Source organism: Tasmannia lanceolata, unplaced genomic scaffold (assembly GCF_043159265.1).
Source record: "Tasmannia lanceolata isolate RefF3 unplaced genomic scaffold, GAP_Taslan_0.1 ptg000020l, whole genome shotgun sequence".
Lineage (NCBI taxonomy): Eukaryota > Viridiplantae > Streptophyta > Magnoliopsida > Canellales > Winteraceae > Tasmannia > Tasmannia lanceolata.
This window is the reverse complement of record NW_027518697.1, coordinates 22,944,633-22,964,693: the sequence shown is the minus strand read 5'-3', so window position 1 is coordinate 22,964,693 and position 20,061 is coordinate 22,944,633.

The window sequence follows — 20,061 nt, the reverse complement described above, 5'->3', positions numbered from 1 at the left end:
GATCGACGTGGGTAATTTTTTGAGAGAAAGTGGGTTTTGTTGTTCGCAACGAGGTAACCCTTTATCTCTCTTGTTTCTTATATTGGCTCAAGTTTCGGGTGAAAACTTGAGAGAAAGAAGTTGTATTACTTATTTGATTAGTGGATATTTCGTCGGTTTCGCCCCGTGGTTTTTCCCTCTTCGTTGGAGGGTTTTCTACTTAAATCTTTGTGTTCTTTTGTGTGCTTGCTCTCTTGTTGGTTTGCTTTCTTTAATTCACATATTTATTTGCTTCGTAATTAAAGTGGATTTTTTTCGGCGAAAAACCCAACACATCTCACCTTGGAAATTCATCCCCCTTTGCTACCCTCCTTTGGAAAAGTTGTTTTTCACCTCTCTCTCTCTCTCTCTCTCTCTCTCAATTGTAATAGTTACAAAGAGAAAGGCTTCCAATTCAATTCTCTGATTTCTACAACAAAGATACTGATTAGATCAGACCTTGTTGAAGTGAACAAGTGTTTTTCACATCCACGATCAGCGGTGCAAAGAAAAGAATTCATCGGTTCAACTTGCTTGGTTCACAGCATTGAAAACGATCACAACCGTTCGAGAAGTAGATCAACCAGTGTGGTTTCTTGATTTCTTCTTTAGATAGGTGTTATTTTATGTTTAATTAACATAATTAACTAATCTAGACTCTAGAATCTTGGGCAAAAGCAAGATCGAAATGAAATTTTAAAGTTCTACGCGATTCTACTTTCCGTTGTGCAAAGCGATCTTGCCGGAAGGGGATAACCTTCCTGCACTTACACCTATATCATTTGGCTTCTCAAGCCACTAGATATGAAGGCCTGATTAGAGATGAAGAAGAAAGGAAATTTTCCTCCAAAAATACTTATTCCTGAGAGACCCCAGTAGGAGTTTGTCTCATGCACCCACCGGTTACTAGTCACCACCTTGGTAGGGATGCAATTCATTGGAAAATTTAATTCTTAAATAAGGGTAATTTGGTCATTTTAATTCCCTTTTTATATTCAGAATGGAGCTCCAATTTGGAAGATTGTATTCCTTTCTATTCTAAAAGCCTGAAGCACCGAAAGTTCGTCAACCATCTTGTAGACACCCCATTTTGACAAGGCCCTAAAGTCCCCAAAATTGAAAATCCAATAGAATTCCCGAATTTCGAGTCCCCAGACGTCCCGAAATTAAACTCGAAATCCCTGAGGGGTGGCCCCAAAATGGGAAGAAGGCTCGTGCTCTGGGCATCGGGTTGTGCACATTTATGGGTACAAATCCCCCAAGAGGTTGTTAGTATTCTCGAGAATCCCCCTGCAAAATTTCAGGGCAATCGGGCGAAAAATGGAGAACAAGATGGGCGAGTGTGTGCCATCATCAAAACTGGCTGTGCTCATATCATTCCCCTCGTTCGATGCAAAATGAGGGTGCGCCCATGTCGGCCCATTGGTCAATCGGTGTAAAAATTCGGAACAGGTTAGCGCGGCCATCGAAGCAGGGTAGTATTGGTGTTATCTCTCTTTATTACGAAAGAGGGGGTTGAAAACAACCAAGTGAGGGTGCTCATTGATGGAAATAAAAGCAAGTAGGGCATAATGGCAATAGGGTAAAATCGCTTTATCTTGGGGGCATTTAATAAGGATGGGCATTACTTCCTTTGCAAGCAACATACTTAGGCCATTGGATTAAAAAGATGATGTGTAGGGCTTAGATCAACTAGGCACTCTATGTTTTTAGGGTTTCTAGGATAGAATTAGGGCAAGGGAGAGGATCAAGGGTTGAGAACAACCAAGGGAAGCAAGATGCCACATAGAGGGTGAGGATTAGAGCTAGGTCCCTAACCCTAGTTATAAAAAACAAAAAAAAGAGAAGAGAAGAGAGCTGTTTTTTTCGTTCAAGCAGAGGGAGAGAAACAGAGAAGGGAGAAAGCCCACCCTCATCACCTTCTTCTCCGGCAAGCTTGCCGGAATCCGGCAAGCCTATCAATCCCCCCCACCTTCTTCTTCTTCTTCCCTTCTTCCATTGCCAGCCACCACCATCAGCCACCCACAACCTCCACCGCCAGCAAGCTCCCCCATCCTCCACCCACCTCCACCATCCTCCACCTCCAGTACCAGCCACCACCACTACTTCGAAAATCCTCCTCTATCTCCACCCTCACCTCCCTCCAAACCCAAAACCCAAACCACCCTCCTCCACAGCCACCACAGCAAAACCCATTTCAAAAACAAACGAAAAAAAAGAAAAAATAATAATAATATACCAAACACCATCTTCTCCGGCAAGCTTGCCGGAATCCGGCAAGCCTACCCCCCCCCCCCCACCCACCTTCTTCTTCTTCCCCTCTCTACACCTCCCAAACCCAAAACCCATTTCTGTCGAAAAACCCCTTTCTCTGCAACCACCTCCTCCTCCTTCCTCAGCTCCACCACCACCACCAGCAGCCACCAAAACCCTCCGAAAATCCTCCACCATCCTCCACCTCCACCTTCCACAACCCCCAAATCCGAACCCACTCTCTACACCTACCAAAAATCGAAACCCATAGCCACCAGCCGCAACCCCACCCCATTAAAACCCACCTCACAGCCACCCACCTCCAAGCTGCAACCACACCCCGTCCAAACCCACTTCTCAGCCACCGCAACCTCCACCACATCAAACCCATTCCACCGCCACCATCTCTCCTCCATTAAACCGCCACCCCCTCTTTTACCCAAAACCCAAAAAAAAAAGGGGAGAAAAAGATCGAGAAAGCAGAGGAGAGGAAAAGAAAAAAAGGAGGAAGAAGAAGAAGAAGAAGCTCCACCTCTCCTTCTCCGGCCGGCGGCCCACCGAAATCCGAACCTCCTCCGGCCACCCCACCGCAAACAACCAGCTTCTCCACCCTCTCTGCATCCACCGTTTTCATTCCCACCACCCCCATCACAGCCCCTCTCCACCGCCAGCCGCCTCCATCCCCGATCACCTCCCCAAACCCTTTTCTTTAAGCCACCATCGCACCTCCCTCTCGGATTTTTGCGATATTTATCGCAAAAGAGAAAGAAAAAGAGAGAGAGAGAGAGAGAGAGAGAGAGAGAGAGAGAGAAAAAGAGAGAGAGAGAGAGGGGGTCAGTGGTTCGTCTTCGTCTGGTCACCAACCGGATTTTCGCTTCGCAACTCATGCCTTCGACATTGCAGGAATTGGTTTCCTGTTAAAGAACTCCGGCAAAGGCGATCCAAGGTCGTTCCTACTCGGTAATCCCTTTCCTTGCACTCTAATTTCATTGGTAAAATGCTTTGATCTCTAGTTAAAAAAAATCGTAAACTCAGCTTGTTTCCTCTGTTCCAAGTGATTTCTTGTCTGGACACTTATAGAACTGTGATACTCTTTGAGGGAAATGCTAATAATGTTAATGTCATTGGTTAATTGCATAGGCAAAGGCAGCAAAATCTTAATACCCACTTCGCATTCTTGATTTCTTGCACTGCCCAAGTTAAATGGTTTTACACGATCTGCTATGTATCTTATGACCAATTGTATTGCCTGTGGACTTTGGAAACAAAATGCGCGAACTATTAATTCAAGGTATTATCGCAAGGGATGATTTGTTGGCCTCCATCTCCTTATAGCAAGGCTTTCACTTGTATTGTGGTCGGAATCGGAAGGTGCCCTGTTTGGATTTGTCAATTCGCAATTTCACTGTTTGGGCTCATTTGGGTTAGCGGAATTCAAGAGGACTTCACTTTAGCGTAGGGCATATAGGAGTTTTGGATGTAATCCCTTGTTGTAGCTTTTCATCTTGATTTGTGTTCCTCAACGTGAATATTCGAACTATGCAGGCATGGGGTATTTCCTTGGGGTACTCTTTGCATCTCGGCATCCTATCGATTTTGAGAACGCCTCGTCGGGTCAAGGCTATAACGGAATGTATCTTGAGACAACCCCTTCCCTTCCTGCCTTAGAGTCTTTGCAGGTTAAGGGATTTCTTCCTCTTTAGAGTCAGTCCTAGAGAGTTTAGGAGTCAGTCCTACCATCCTAGGGTTTAGGTGTCTGTCCTTGCCCTCTAGAGTTTAGGATTCCGTCCTATCCCTTCATAAAATTTAGGATTCCGTCCTTGCATCTTTCAGAGTCAGTCTTCAGCATAGGAGTCAGTCCTTCAGTCTTTCAGGAGTCTGTCCTATCATCATAGGGGTTAGGATTCTGTCCATCCCCTCATCAAGTCATGTGATTTTCATCCGCTCCTGCAAGGTATAGGATGCTGTCCAACCCTTGCAGAGTCGTGATTCTGTTCATTTCCCCCCCCCCCGCAAAGCATAGGATGCTGTCCAACCTTTGTGGGGATATCAGGAGTCCGTTCTCTCCTTATGATGATAGGATTCTGTCCTCTTGTGTCGAAAAAAATCAAAAACATCTGAAAAATCAAAAATCTCAAAAATCTCGAGTCATTAGAGTGTAGTTAGGAAAATCTGGTCCGAACTACGGATGGCTTGATCCCTAGCTGAGGGGTACGTAGGCAGCTCAGGCGTGCTGCTGGCACCCTGAGTTCAGTCACTCTTTATTTTTACACACCTTTCCGTCCGAACTACGGATGGCTTGATCCCTAGCTGAGGGGTACGTAGGCAGCTCAGGCGTGCTGCTGGCATCCTGAGTGCAGTCACCATCTTTGTAAATATTTCTCACAACTTTCACAATTTTCACAACTTCAAAACCTTCTAAAACTACAAAATTTCTTCAAAATGACCTTGCAAATCGGTTTCAAAAGATCTTCCCATAGAGTTAGGAGTCAGTCCTAGACTTTTGGGGTGCCTTAGAGTTAGGAGTCTGTCCTGATCTTGTGGATTTGTCATGTCTGGTCGTGTGAGTGTCCCGAGAGTTAGGAGGCCTCAAGTCGTGGTCGGTTAGACACTTAGTCGAGCCGATGGCTAGACTAGAATGCGCTTAGATAGCCCATGATTTTCCTTAGGACACGCAGCCTAGTCACGCTTAGGGTGTAGGTCCACCTGCATTAGTTAGGGCATATAGGGAGTCCTAAAAATTACCCTTCACTTGAACTTAAGTAATGGCGCAAGAAGCTTTAAAAACTAGTCAGGTCTAGTTGATCGAGTCTAGGATAGCGGTCCTAGAAGGTTAGGCATTGTAGTTTAGCATAGGTCGCCGAACTACGTTGGCTCTGATTCTTCCCGAGGCCGGGATACGTAGTGCAGCTAAGGTGGATGGCCATCTTGGTCCGAGTCAATTATTGCATTAGAGTCTAGGGTTTGTCATATTGTATGTTTTTGCTGTGTTTTCTTACTTTCCTGTACAGATCCTATACCTTTAGCTGTAGCATGCATGCGTTTGCCCATCAGAACATAGACACCAATTAGGCATGACACTCATAACCTAGCTATCTTAGGTGTCATATCTTTCATTTCTTTTTGTGTGTGCTTCTTATTCATCTCCGAGACATGCATGATTAGCTAGACGTTATCTCGGGGATCTTCGTTCCCATTTCACATGATTTTCGCCCAAAATTCTTCAAAGTTAATAATAAATGGCATAAGAGACCAGGTGCTCGCACTTGGGCGAATTGGGGGCGCCTAACCCCTTCCCCATTCGTCATCAGGCACGGACCTTTTATATCTCTGGTTATCTGTTGCGACAGAGCACAGCATGGGATCCAGGGCCTACTTCCTTGGATGGCGACTCTTTCTTTGTTTAAGGTGCGTCTCGAATCCGGGCCAGTCCCCGAATCGAGAGGTATCTCACTTTACATCGCCGCTCATGCTGTGAGGGGCACTCTTTCGAGAGTTCCTTGGCGGAGCTCTCCTTCACGTGGATGATCCTGAGACTCGCGTGGGGGCACGTCCCCCCGCCCCTCTCGGATCGGGGTCCACAGATTGGCGACTCTGCTGGGGAAATTTTGAAACATTGCCTAACTCTGTAAAAATGCCATTTTAATTAATTTTGAAGAAATTTGGGTTAAAACCAAGCTAAATGGGAACTTTATCGTTAGAATCCAGGGGCACCAAGTAGGTGCGTAATTAAAACGAGGGATTCACACACTACACATCATGCATTATCATATCGTTTATTCTTTATTTCTTTCATTGTTTTTCATCATTATTGGCTCCACGGGATAGATTCAGTGCGTGCCCGACTGGGATGTTGTTACACCCTGATGGTACTGTTGAATCTATTTCCAAGCTATGCGCCGGTGCTGCAGCCGTAGACATTGGGCGTACTTTTGTCTACAGCAGCCGATGGGCAATGAAGCATACTATGTATAACATTGGGCGTACTTTTGTTATACATGTTAAGTATGTTTCATACGCATAGTACCCGATAGATTGAGTCCGGAGCCCTACTTTGTTTTATATATTATATATATACTTACTGGCTTAGTGAAACCCAACTAGGAAGTACCCGTGTTTATATACATCTATATTGCATTCATATGAGGACGAACATGTGTTGCTTACACATGTGAAGCTTAGAGTTAGGAGCTTCGTCCCCTTTGTAGACTAGGGTAGTTCATTTTACATGGCTACAGCACGGTCCTAGTACACTCATCACTCTGTCTTGAGTCGAGACTTCCTTGACTCCGCTAGATTAGGATTAGGGCTGGTGCCCCTGGTTAGGATATGCGTATGTGTATATTTGTATACTGATTATATAGGGTTCTCCTCTTAGTTAGAGTCCCTCATTCTTTTCAATCAGTTATACCCATTCATTATTCAGATTTGGATCTGATCAGTGGCCTTTTGCTTGCCATTACCTTGGCCGTGCTTTGTCCTTGATCTGTTGATTAGGGGATTTAACCCGTTGTCATGTGTTCTCACTTATGGTCAGTCCTTCATTTGCTCACCTTTCTTTGGCAGCCATATTTCGTTTTCCGATTAGGAGTTGTTTTTACCAACGCTATTCATATACCTTGGGTTGAGTTGTGGGAATCCTTTCTAGCGTCGTCATGCTGCCGGATTTTACCCAGAATATTTCGAGCATGACCGCTACTCTTCGGAGTTAGTTACACCATGAGTTTACCTTATCCTTCTTGTCTAAGCCGTTATGCTGTTGAATTTTTCGCAGCACATTTTAAGCATGACGGCTGTTCTTTAGAGTCAGTTTTCCTTCTCCTGATTCCCAGGTATAGCCTTGATTTAGCTTAGAACCCATTTTGGTGATATATGTTCGTCTGTATACTTGTTTCACCCCAAGATCTAGCCGATAGCTTATCGCTGTCCCCATGGCCATGGTCTACCATTTTGATCCTCTTGATCGTAAAGTTATTGGTATTCAACGCCAGACTTAGATCCGGTTTATGACCTACTTCTGTCATCTTATGGCCGTGGTCTATTTTTCTGATCTATTGTTTACCTTTCATCTTGGATGAAAAATTCATTGTCTCAGACGGTATCCTTTTCATAAAACTGATTGCCGAGTCAGCCTTGTCATTTGTCTGCGCACAGTTATTCCTATTCCTTCCTGATCTTTGTCCTATTTGAATGATAGGTCTGATCATGGCGAATAATTTGTTAGATAAATGGATAGCGGAGACTGTTAAATCTTTTCCGTTAAGATGTGAAGAAAGGAGTGCGGCTGAGCATTTCATCGGTTCATTTACTCATCTGAACAGTCACGGTATAGATTGGAAGTTTCTTCAAGCAGCTGCTGAATGTTGGGACCCTGTCTTCCATGTCTTTCGATTTGGGTCTTTTGAACTTTGTCCTATATTCGAAGATTGGTGTGCCTTGTTAGAGCTTCCTCCTGGGGGACTTTGGATCCGACCTTCAAGCATAGGCTCCCCTCATGACCTTTTTTGCAGATTATTTGAAAATAAGATTGTGAAAACCCTGCATTGTTTAGCAGAGAAAAATGTGCAATTTCAGACCCTCATTGAGTTGTTTTCCAAAAACGTCGATCCAACTGACTCCCGTTTTCAGGAATGTCGACGTAATGCTCTAGTGTTTGCTGTCTTTGCACGCCATGTCTTTCGCAGAGACTCTAGTGCTGCCCCTTTCACTTTGTTGACAATAGTAGATCAGATAAATGAGGGGAGGAATCCTGTCCCTACAATGCTAGCCGAAACCTTTTATGGCTTAGACCTTATTGCTAGTAAAAAGGTGCAGGATAATTTCTTCGGATGTGCTAAGCTGTTATATGTGTGGCTATGTGAGAAACTCACTATCCTTCAGCCACAAAACAGCATTGAGTACACTCTTAAGGGTTTTCATTCTTGGAAGACAAAGATTAAGCACCCCCAGCTTAATGAGTGGCACCATTGGCTGCAGAATGTAGGGGTAGACCAATTTCATTGGGTGAGTCAATCGTGCCCAAAAATTATCACCAGCACCTACCCATACTCATTTGTCTATCTTATGGGTTTAGAAAAATCATCTTTCTATGCACCTTTGTGTTTCTCTTGCCAGATTAATGCGAGCTCTTGTGCTCCTAAGCTTATCACACCACCTCACTGTGAAGACCTTACTCCTGATCTCATTACATCCATAGTAGCTGCTTGGAGAGACAAAATCATGGAGAGGAGATCTGCTTTCGTGTCTAAACTTCGGAAGGAAGGAATGTCTGGAGGGCCTGCAAGCCGAAAAGCTCGGATTGGTGAACCATGAGTATTTTCGGCATGAGATTATCATTTCTTTACTGTCTTCACCTGTTTTACTTGGACATAATCAAAGTCAAAGATTGTAATCCCGGTCTCATTATAGATGAAAATATAGAGAAAAGAGTTTTACTTGATACATGTTATAAGCAGTTGGCGATTCAAAGTTTCATCAATTTTTATGTTACCAATCGTTGTCATTGTAACCTGTCTCAATATAATCAATGCAAAGTGTGTTTCTTTTCTTTTCTCTCTATTTGTGGAAGCTACCTGATTTCAATTATCAAATGTGCAATCTAACTTATTAACTTCCATTCAGGAGTCTTAGCGGGACATCATCGCTCCCAAGAAAGTCAATTCAAAATCGGCCTGGTCCCGTCAGTCTTCAGATTCCAGGCTGAATAGACTTTCTTTTTCCCCAGAATCCTTCACCTCTCCTGCGCCGCTTCTCCTTGGTCGTCCAGAAATTCTTTCATCCCCTCCACTTGCATCCGAATCAATGGAAGGGACCGGAAACAACAGTCCTGATACGAATGAAATGATGAAGGCTATTCTCCTTCAGTTGAGTGCCATGAAGGATGATATAGCCCTCCTGAAGAATGATCGTCTTTCTACCTCCAAAGACCCGGCCAATCAGCAGTCCCCAGTTATACCTTCTGTTCCTCTTGTTTCTCCTAGGCCAGCTGTATTGCCTGAAATCGAAGACTTTGATGAGTGCCAATACGCAGCAGAGAACTGTCTTCCTAACCTGGGAAATCCCGATAAAGCACAGGAATTGGCTGACCAAATTGAGAAGCTGACCCGGGATATGGAAACCATGAAGTGCCAAGGTCCCAAAAATTTGGATATGTCTGAATTCATGATAGCTCCAGGGGTCGTACTTCCGCCCAAGTTCAAAATGCCAGACTTCGACAAATATGACAGAATGGGGTGCCCTCGTAGCCATCTCAAGTCAGTCATTCCTCTGTTGCAGCAGCACGGTTTATCCCCAGAGCAGATTGCTTTAGTGTTCCCTAGGACTTTGACTGGGACAGCTAAGAAGTGGTTTTTGCATCTGAAACCAGAAGAAAGCAGGACCCTTGAAGGTGTGGCTAACAGATTTGTCCAGCAATTCCCCAGGAAGAGGGGATCGACGTGACAAAAAGGGACCTGAAATTGCTGAAGCAGGGACCCAATGAGACCTTTACTTCCTTCATTCGGTGATGGAGGAGAAAGGCAGCCCAAATGACCCACAAGTTACCGGATGACGATCTTATCAAGATTGCCATCAAGAATCTTTCCCCCTTTTACTTTCCTCATATGTCCATCCAGTACTTCAATAACTTTGATCACTTGATCAAGACCGGGACTAGAATCGAAGACATATTGGCTAAGGGCGGCCTGAGAACTAGGGCCTCCTCATCAGATGTCAGAGAGGGGAAAAGGCCTATGGCGCATCCGAAGGAAGTTAACAATGTGAATACTGCTCGTCCAGTTAGGAGAGAAGGTCCCGGAGGAGTTCGTCAGGAAAGAACCGAGCCCAGACAATTCACCCCTTTACCCTATTCTCTATCTGTGGCTCTCAAAAAGCTGTTGAGGGACAAGAAGATCACTCTACTAGAACCCCGGGAAGCCCCAAATCCTCTCCCGAAATATTGGAGAAGAGATCAGTACTGTGAATATCACCAGGGTGTTGGGCATTTGACTGACAGATGTATGGCACTAAGGCATAGGATCCAAGATAAGATCGAGGCAAAAGAAATTGCGGTGGAAGCTCTCCCTAATGTCACCAGGAATCCATTGCCAACGCATACTATGCCTCCTCCAAATATCTATGCTATTCTCACTGAAGAGGTTGTCCTGGATCATTCCCGTATATGTGCCGTTATTTCTGATGAGCCGTATATCCTGAGATGGGAATCCGATGATGAGGAAGTTAAACGTGAAGAGCCTTATGTCTTGTCCTCTGCGCAAGAAGTTGGGGAATCCTCTGGATGCCCTTATGTCCTCAGATTCGAGGGGGAGGAAGAGAAAGGCGAAGTCCCGTATGTCCTTAAGCTTGAGGATGATGATTTGCTTCTGTTGAACGATCCCTGTGATGAGGTTCGCCATGTTACTCGTGGTGGACGCGTCTTTAAGCCTCCCGAGCTGAGAGCAGAGAACCCCGCTGAGATTGCCAAAGCTGTTGAAAATCAGAATCAGAGGTTGCGTCCTGAAGAAGATGAAGACGTTCTGTTGAAGCAGCTTAGAAAGACCCAAGCTAATGTTTCTATCTGGGGTCTGTTGATGTCATCACCTAAGCATCGTCAGGTTATACTTCGCGAACTGAATACGGCACAGGTGTCTGTGAATATAACCCCTGACGAGCTGGTTGGGCTCGTATCTATGGCCAGAGCAGCTATGACCGTATCTTTTTCTGATGAAGATCTGACTCCGGAAGGTAAGAATCATATAAAATCCCTCAGAGTTACCGTCGTTTGCAATAAGAAGAAGGTACCAGAGGTTTTGGTTGACAACGGGTCAGCTCTGAATGTGTGTCCTTTGAGCACCGCTACTGCCTTGGGGTTTGGGCCAAATGACTACATTCTGTCAGAGCAGGGGATACTGGCTTACGATGGGACCAGAAGAGATGTCATTGGAACTTTGGTCACCGAAATCGAGATTGGAGGTGAAATGTTTGACATAGAATTCCAAGTTCTGGATATCAAGACCTCCTTCTTTCTCCTTCTCGGCCGACCTTGGCTTCACAAAGTCGGAGTGGTTCCTTCCACTGTCCATCAGAAGCTCAAGTTCATCAAGAATAACAGAATTATCACAGTTAGAGGGGACCCAGAACCAGAGGTTGGACAGATATCCGAAGAGCAGACTGGTTCAAGCACCATAGATGTCAGTCTGACTGGGTTTTCACTCGAAGTTTCGACCATTACTATGGAAGAAGCTATGAGCGAAGAAATTCTGTTTATGTCCAGTGCAAATGCGCAGGTAGCCCGAATAATGCGCAAATATGGGTATATTCCTGGAACTGGTCTAGGGAGAAATCTGCAGGGTTTAACTGAGTGGCCGGAGCTGAAGGTCGCAAACAACCTGTTTGGGTTAGGATATGAACCCACCAAGAAAGAGATCAGGGAAAGAAAGCAGTACATGCTGAAGTGGGCAGAGTTGCGTCGTCGGGGCCTAGAGCTGCCTATGGGACCATTCAGTCTGTTGATGAATGGTAGGTACAGGAAAGAAGGAGCTTATCGCCTGTTCTGTGGTTTCCCCGAGCCGTGGTTGGATGAGTCTGGGAAAGAGCTGCCAGGTTTTGAAATCTTTTTCGCTGATGAATTGCCGGATGAGTACTTCCATGGGCAGATTACAGCTGTCGAAAAACAGGAAGTTGATTGGGTGGAGAACTTAGAACCGCGCCTTCTAGACTCCCTCTTCGAGGTTGAGGCACCGGTCATTGCCATGATCGGAGAAGATGCGCACATCCTGAACCCTAAGGGCCGAATTACCCCAGCTGAGGTACCCCTTGATAACTGGACCTCTCAGGTCATTCCTCAATTAGTCCTTCAGCATAATCACGTTCCTCCAAAAGAGTCTAAAGTTTCTAAGTATATGTCTGTTTCCGAGTCAAATATAAAGTCTGTTATTTCTAACAATTCTTTGGATGCAGGTACCTTAGGAAGCTTAGACATTCCTGGTGTGGGTGGCGAGTCCTCCGGTATAGATGCTGTCTATGAAGATGAGTCTGTTATAGAATATACCACAAAGTCCATACATAGTCCAGTTGAGTCAGGTGTCAACATTTCAGTTGGCGATACAAACTTTTCTTTTGAGCATACTGTAAAGCCTGTTGTGGGCCAATTGATCAATGATGTAAATTTTGATTCTATGAATGAAATGAAAGACTCGTTTCAGTATCTTCCTGTCTCTGTTTCTGCTTCTCAAATTGATAAAACTAATAACAATGATCAAGACTCCCCCTCTTATGAGGACGCCGACGAAACTCCCCCTGAGATCAAACACATGATCACTCAGGAGGAGCAGCGTCGGGCTAAACCACTTGAAGAAGAAATTGAAACCGTCAACATTGGTGATGAAACCTTAATCCGGGAAATACGGATTGGCAAAACGTTATCCCCGGAGGAGCGTGAAGAATTAATCACTTTGCTTAAGGAATACAAAGAAGTTTTTGCTTGGTCCTATGATGACATGCCGGGATTAAGCGAAGACATTGTCCAGCATCGTCTTCCCCTAATCCCAGGTGCCAAGCCGAAAAACAAAAACTTCGAAAATTAAAACCAGAATGGGAATTGAAAGTCCATGATGAAGTCAAGAAGCTGTTAGATGCGGGCTTCATTCAAGTGGTTGAATATCCGGAATGGCTGTCTAACATAGTACCGGTGCCCAAGAAGGACGGAAAAGTCAGAATGTGCGTGGATTTCAGAGATTTGAACAAGGCGAGTCCCAAGGATGACTTTCCTTTGCCGAGCATCGATCTCCTGGTGGATAATACAGCCGGTCATGCTTTGCTATCCTTTATGGATGGATTTTCCGGATATAATCAGATCAAGATGGCCCCTGAGGACATGATAAAAACTGCGTTCACCACTCCATGGGGAACATATTGCTACAAAGTGATGCCATTTGGGCTGAAGAATGCTGGGGCAACCTATCAAAGGGCGGCTACCACCTTATTGCATGACATGATTCATAAAGAGGTCGAAGTTTACGTCGATGACATGATCGTTAAATCCAAGACTCGACCAGAGCACGCCATAGTCCTGGGGAAGTTTTTTGAAAGGATCCGGAAGTATAAGCTTCGCTTGAACCCGAGCAAGTGTGTATTCGGGGTCACTTCAGGGAAGTTGTTGGGATTCATGGTCAGCGAAAGAGGGATCGAGGTAGATCCTCAAAAGATCAAAGCAATCCAAGAGATGGAGCCACCGAGGACCGAGAGGCAGATCCGTGGTTTCCTGGGAAAGGTTCAGTACCTCAGAAGGTTCATAAATCAGTTGACAATGACGTGCGAACCCATCTTCAAGCTGCTGAAGAAAAATTCTCCAAAGAAGTGGAATGATGAGTGTAAGGAAGCATTTGAGAAAGTCAAGCAGTGTCTAACTTTGCCTCCTGTCCTGTCACCAGTTATTCCAGACCAGCCACTGTTGCTGTACCTATCTGTCACTGACACAGCTATGGGTTGCATGTTAGCCCAGCAAGACCCTGAGTCGAAGAAAGAAAAGCCTATCTACTACATCAGCAAGAAGATGCTGGAGTACGAAATCTAAAAATTCTATCTTGGAAAAGACTTGTCTGGCACTGGTTTGGGCAACTCAGAGGCTTAGGCATTACCTGCTATCAAACAAGGTTCTCTTACTCTCACGGATGGATCCGTTGAAGTACTTGTTCGAGAAGCCCGCCCTCACCGGGAGAACATCCAGATGGTTGCTGCTATTGTCTGAATTTGATATTGCCTATGTAACCCAGAAATCAGTTAAAGGGCGTGTGATAGCTGAGCAGTTGGCTGATGCGCCTGTGGATGAGAATGCAGTTCTGACGGCAGATTTCCCTGATGAAGAGATCATGACTATAGAAGATGAGGTCCCAAGCACCAGGTGGTTGATGTATTTCGATGGTGCTGTGAACAACCGAGGTCAAGGGGTTGGGGCAGTGTTGATATCTCCGAAGAAAGAGTACATCCCCGTATCCATCAAATTGCAGTTCAAGTGTACCAACAATGAGGCCGAATATGAAGCGTGCATTGCTGGTCTCGAAGCAGCCTTAGCTTTGCATATTCAAGAGATAGATGTTTTCGGGGACTCAATCTTGATCATTTGTCAGATCAATGGTCAATGGAAAATAAAGGAGGATAGATTGATCCCGTATCACACGCATCTGGATTCCCTGGTCAAGAGATTCAAGAATGTTACATTCACTCATCTGTCGAGGACAAGAAATCATTTCGCGGACGCTTTGGCTACACTGGCCTCAATGTTAGATATCTCTGCATCAATGGAAGTTCAGCCTCTAGCAATGCGGTTACAATGGGCTCCAGCGCATGTGAGCGCTATAGAGATAGCAGCTCGATGTCCAAATGGAAAGCCATGGTACACTGATATAAAGAATCTCATTCTAGGCCAAGGGCACCCCCCTGAAGCATCAGGAAAAGAGCGGAGGTCTCTCCAGAAGTTGGCGGCTAACTTCATTATCTGTGGCAATGAGCTCTTCAGGAGGTCATTTGATGGAATCCAGCTTCTTTGCGTAGATGAAGATCGAGCAGCTAATCTCATAGAACAGACGCATGAAGGAGTCTGTGGGCCTCACATGAACGGGAAGATGTTGTCGAGAAAGATCCTGAGACTTGGGTACTACTGGTCAACCATGGAAGCTGACTGCTTCGCATTCGTGAAGAAGTGTCATAAATGTCAGGTTTATGCGAACCTCATTCATGTGCCGCCTTCTGAGTTACATTCTTTGACTTCGCCGTGGCCGTTTTCAGTCTGGGGAATCGATATTATCGGAAAGGTGTTTCCGAAATCTTCAAGTGGGCATGAGTACATCCTGGTAGCCATCGATTACTTCACTAAGTGGATCGAAGCCGCATCGTTCGCATCGCTGACTTCAGCCTCAGTTGCCAAATTCATTCGAACGAACATCATCTGCAGATATGGGGTACCGCATGAGCTGATCTCAGACAATGGATCACACTTCAAGAAAGAAGTGGTACGCCTATGTGAGGAGTTCAAGATTAAGCATCACAAGTCCTCACCATACAGGCCCCAGACAAATGGAGCCGTCGAAGCTGCAAACAAGAACATCAAAACCATCATCAGCAAGATGACAGAGACGTACAAGGACTAGTCAAATAAGCTACCATATGCTTTGTGGGCTTACAGAACGTCGATCAGGGCCTCTACGGGAGCTACTCCATATTCACTAGTGTATGGGATGGAAGCGGTCCTACCAGTTGAGCTGAGAATTCCTTCGTTAAGGGTAATGATGGAAGCTGGTTTGCCAGAATCAGAATGGGCAAGGGCCCGGTATCAGGAGTTGCAGATGATTGATGAGAAGAGGCTCAGAGCTCTGTATCATGTCCAGGGATATCAGCGTCGAGTTGAGAAAGCCTTTAACAAGAAGGTGAAGATCAGAGATCTCCAGAAAGGTGACCTCGTTTTGAAATCCTACAGGGCACCGGTACATGATCCCCGAGGGAAGTTCAGACCAAACTGGTCGGGTCCTTACATTGTCGATGAAGTCCTGCCTGGAAAAGCCGTCAGACTCCTTGATCAAAATGGTGAAAAACTAACAGAACCCACAAACCTTGATCAACTTAAAAAGTATTATGCCTAAGACACCAGGAGGCCGTCCTTGGTCGATCTGAGCTTCAAATCCAAAAATCCAATTGAAAAACAAAAGAGAAAAGTCAAAGACCGTTTGCAAACCCTTTGAGCCAATAAGCAAAATCAAAATTTCTTTGTCACCCTCAAACCAGGGGCATCTTTTATGACTTACGCCATAAAAGATGCAAAGCCTGAACTACGCCATGACCTGATCCCTTTCCACAGGGTACGTAGGCAACTTGACAACGTCGGGTTCGGTAAAATCTTTCAAAGCGGTTGAAAAGAAGAAAAAAAAAAACAAAGGAGAGAACTTTCAAAAAAAAAAAAAAGGAAGAAGTCAAATCAAAACAATCTCAACCCAAAGTCCCCAATGGGCGAACTACGCGGACCTGATCCTCACTCTTTGGAGGTACGTAGGCTATCTGGAAGGGTCCATATTCGGTCCAGTCAATGCAAACACCCTGATCCAGTTCTTTCAAACCCTAACCCACCTAGAAGTCCTCCTGGTGTGATAAGGCAAAGGTTTGTGGAGAAACAGAAGAAGAAAAAAATAATAATGGAGTCTTAGACCTGCTAGACTGAAAACCCGAAAGGGCGGTCTAGGCAAAAGTTAGGGTCATTCACCCGCTAAGCTGAAAACCCGAAAGGGCGGCTTAGGCAAAAATCAGGGTGCAGAGCCTGCTGGATGGAAAACCTGCAAGGGCGGGCAGTCGAGGCAAAAATTAAGGCAAGCGGTCCGCCAGAGTGAAAACCCAAAAGGGCAGTCTGGTCATGGCAGTGACTTCTCGTAAAGGACTAAATTTCAGAAGCTAGCAAGACCTTCATACCTGTATCGGCCTCACTTCAAGGTCTGAATAGTGCCAGCAAGGCTTCCTTTGATATTCCTCTAAGCTAGGGGTTAAAACCGAACAATCCAAAGAGTATAATAACCAGGACTAAATACCAGAAAGAGGCGAAATCACCTTAAAACACGGTATTCAAAGAGTTCCAAGAGTGGTAAGCTGTACCATCTTAAAACAATTATCAAATTAAGAAGCAGATTCGGTCTTTCCTGAAAGTCAGTCTTGTAACTCGGTTGGGTACTCACCAAAAGTCCTTTGCCAAACAGTTGTCAAGGCCATTCTTTGTCAAGTCAAAGTCATGTACTCAGTCGAGTCAGGTGTGTCCCAAAATGACCTGTTTGGTCCAGTATCCTTTCAAAAGCTGGGGTAACAGGTACCAGAAAATGAAGTCGCATCTCCCGAAGGCGAAATGACATATACATGGTCTAGAAGCGCGGCAAGCTCTCAGGCCCATTTGAAATTTCTGCAGCAGGCAGGAGGTTGAAGATGTGTCAGGCAGAATCAGTCTGCTTGGAAGTTGAAAACCATTGCAACCTGAAGTTCTGACAGTTGGTAGAAAATTGAAAGTGTTTCAGACAGAATCAGTCTCTTGTGCATTTTGAAAGCCTTTGAGGCCCGGAGCCCTGCTATTGGCATAAAAGTGGTAGACCTTTCGGCAAGAGTCAGTCTCTTGTTCCTTCAAAATCTTTGTAACCCGAGTTTCATAAAAGAAAGCTTGAATCAGTTTGAGTTTTGTTAAGACTCCTGAACTGGAAGCGAAATTATACTAGGGGCATCTTTTATGTCCTGACGAAAGTCAGACCATAAAAGATACCTAGCATGCATTGATGTTTGAGATATCAGTTTTAACGAATCAAGATTTGAGAAAACTTGAACGCATTTTTCAAATCAAATTTCCAATTTAGGAATGATCATGATGCTGTCTAATCGTTCCGCTTCGTCGATCTGTCAAGATGCTGTCTTCTCAGATCCTAAATTCAGGTTTGATCATGATGCTGTCTAATCATTCCGCTTTATTGATCTGATCAAGATGCTGTCTTCTCAGATTCTAAATTCAGGTTTGATCATGATGCTGTCTAATCATTCCGCTTTGTTCATCTGTCAAGATGCTGTCTTCTCAGATCCCAGTTTAGGTTTGATCATGATGCGGTCTAATCATTCCGCTCTGTTCATCTGTCAAGATGCTGTCTTCTCAGATCCCAATTCAGGTTTGATCATGATGATGTCTAATCATTCCGCCTTGTCGATCTGTCAAGATGCTGTCTTCTCGGATCCCAATTTAGGATTGTCAAGATGCTGTCTAATCATTCCGCTTTGTTCATCTGTCAAGATGCTGTCTTCTCAGATCCCAATTCAGGTTTGATCATGATGCTGTCTAATCATTCCGCTTTGTTCATCTGTCAAGATGCTGTCTTCTCAGATCCTAATTCAGGTTTGATCATGATGCTGTCTAATCATTCCGCTTTGTTCAACTGTCAAGATGCTGTCTTCTCAGATCCTAATTCAGGTTTGATCATGATGCTGTCTAATCATTCCGCTTTGTTCATCTGTCAAGATGTTGTCTTCTCAGATCCCAATTTAGGTTTGATCATGATGCTGTCTAATCATTCCGCTTTATAATCTCCAAATCCCTGAGTGACTTAATTAGAGGCTGTCTAATTATTCCATTCTGCAATTTGTGAGAGTCTGTCTCACTACCCCTTAAGAGTCCATCTCAGTTTTCTTTTCGAGAATCTGTCTCGTCAATTCATCTTATCATTCCCTCTCGATGAGAATCTGTCTCGTCGATCCATCTCGTCCCCCCCTTGCATCCCTTCCGTTTGAAATCTTGGGCCAGTCAAAATGTGCTGTCTGCTCGGCTTTGGCTTTCGTGCGACAAGCGCACTCTGCCAAAGAGGGGCATCTGTAGACACCCCATTTTGACAAGGCCCTAAAGTCCCCAAAATTGAAAATCCAATAGAATTCCCGAATTTCGAGTCCCCAGACGTCCCGAAATTAATCTCGAAATCCCTGAGGGGTGGCCCCAAAATGGGAAGAAGGCTCGTGCTCTGGGCATCGGGTTGTGCACATTTATGGGTACAAATCCCCCAAGAGGTTGTTAGTATTCTCGAGAATCCCCCTGCAAAATTTCAGGGCAATCGGGCGAAAAATGGAGAACAAGACGGGCGAGTGTGTGCCATCATCAAAACTGGCTGTGCTCATATCATTCCCCTCGTTCGATGCAAAATGAGGGTGCGCCCATGTCGGCCCATTGGTCAATCGGTGTAAAAATTCGGAACAGGTTAGCGCGGCTATCGAACCAGGGTAGTATTGGTGTTATCTCTCTTTATTACGAAAGAGGGGGTTGAAAACAACCAAGTGAGGGTGCTCATTGATGGAAATAAAAGCAAGTAGGGCATAATGGCAATAGGGTAAAATCGCTTTATCTTGGGGGCATTTAATAAGGATGGGCATTACTTCCTTTGCAAGCAACATACTTAGGCCATTGGATTAAAGAGATGAGGTGTAGGGCTTAGATCAACTAGGCACTCTATGTTTTTAGGGTTTCTAGGATAGAATTAGGGCAAGGGAGAGGATCAAGGGTTGAGAACAACCAAGGGAAGCAAGATGCCACATAGAGGGTGAGGATTAGAGCTAGGTCCCTAACCCTAGTTATAAAAAACAAAAAAAAGAGAAGAGAAGAGAGCTGTTTTTTTCGTTCAAGCAGAGGGAGAGAAACAGAGAAGGGAGAAAGCCCACCCTCATCACCTTCTTCTCCGGCAAGCTTGCCGGAATCCGGCAAGCCTATCAATCCCCCCCACCTTCTTCTTCTTCTTCCCTTCTTCCATTGCCAGCCACCACCATCAGCCACCCACAACCTCCACCGCCAGCAAGCTCCCCCATCCTCCACCCACCTCCACCATCCTCCACCTCCAGTACCAGCCACCACCACTACTTCGAAAATCCTCCTCTATCTCCACCCTCACCTCCCTCCAAACCCAAAACCCAAACCACCCTCCTCCACAGCCACCACAGCAAAACCCATTTAAAAAACAAACGAAAAAAAAGAAAAAAAAATAATAATATACCAAACACCATCTTCTCCGGCAAGCTTGCCGGAATCCGGCAAGCCTACCCCCCCCCCCCCCACCTTCTTCTTCTTCCCCTCTCTACACCTCCCAAACCCAAAACCCATTTCTGTCGAAAAACTCCTTTCTCTGCAACCACCTCCTCCTCCTTCCTCAGCTCCACCACCACCACCCACACCACCAGCAGCCACCAAAACCCTCCGAAAATCCTCCACCATCCTCCACCTCCACCTTCCACAACCCCCAAATCCGAACCCACTCTCTACACCTACCAAAA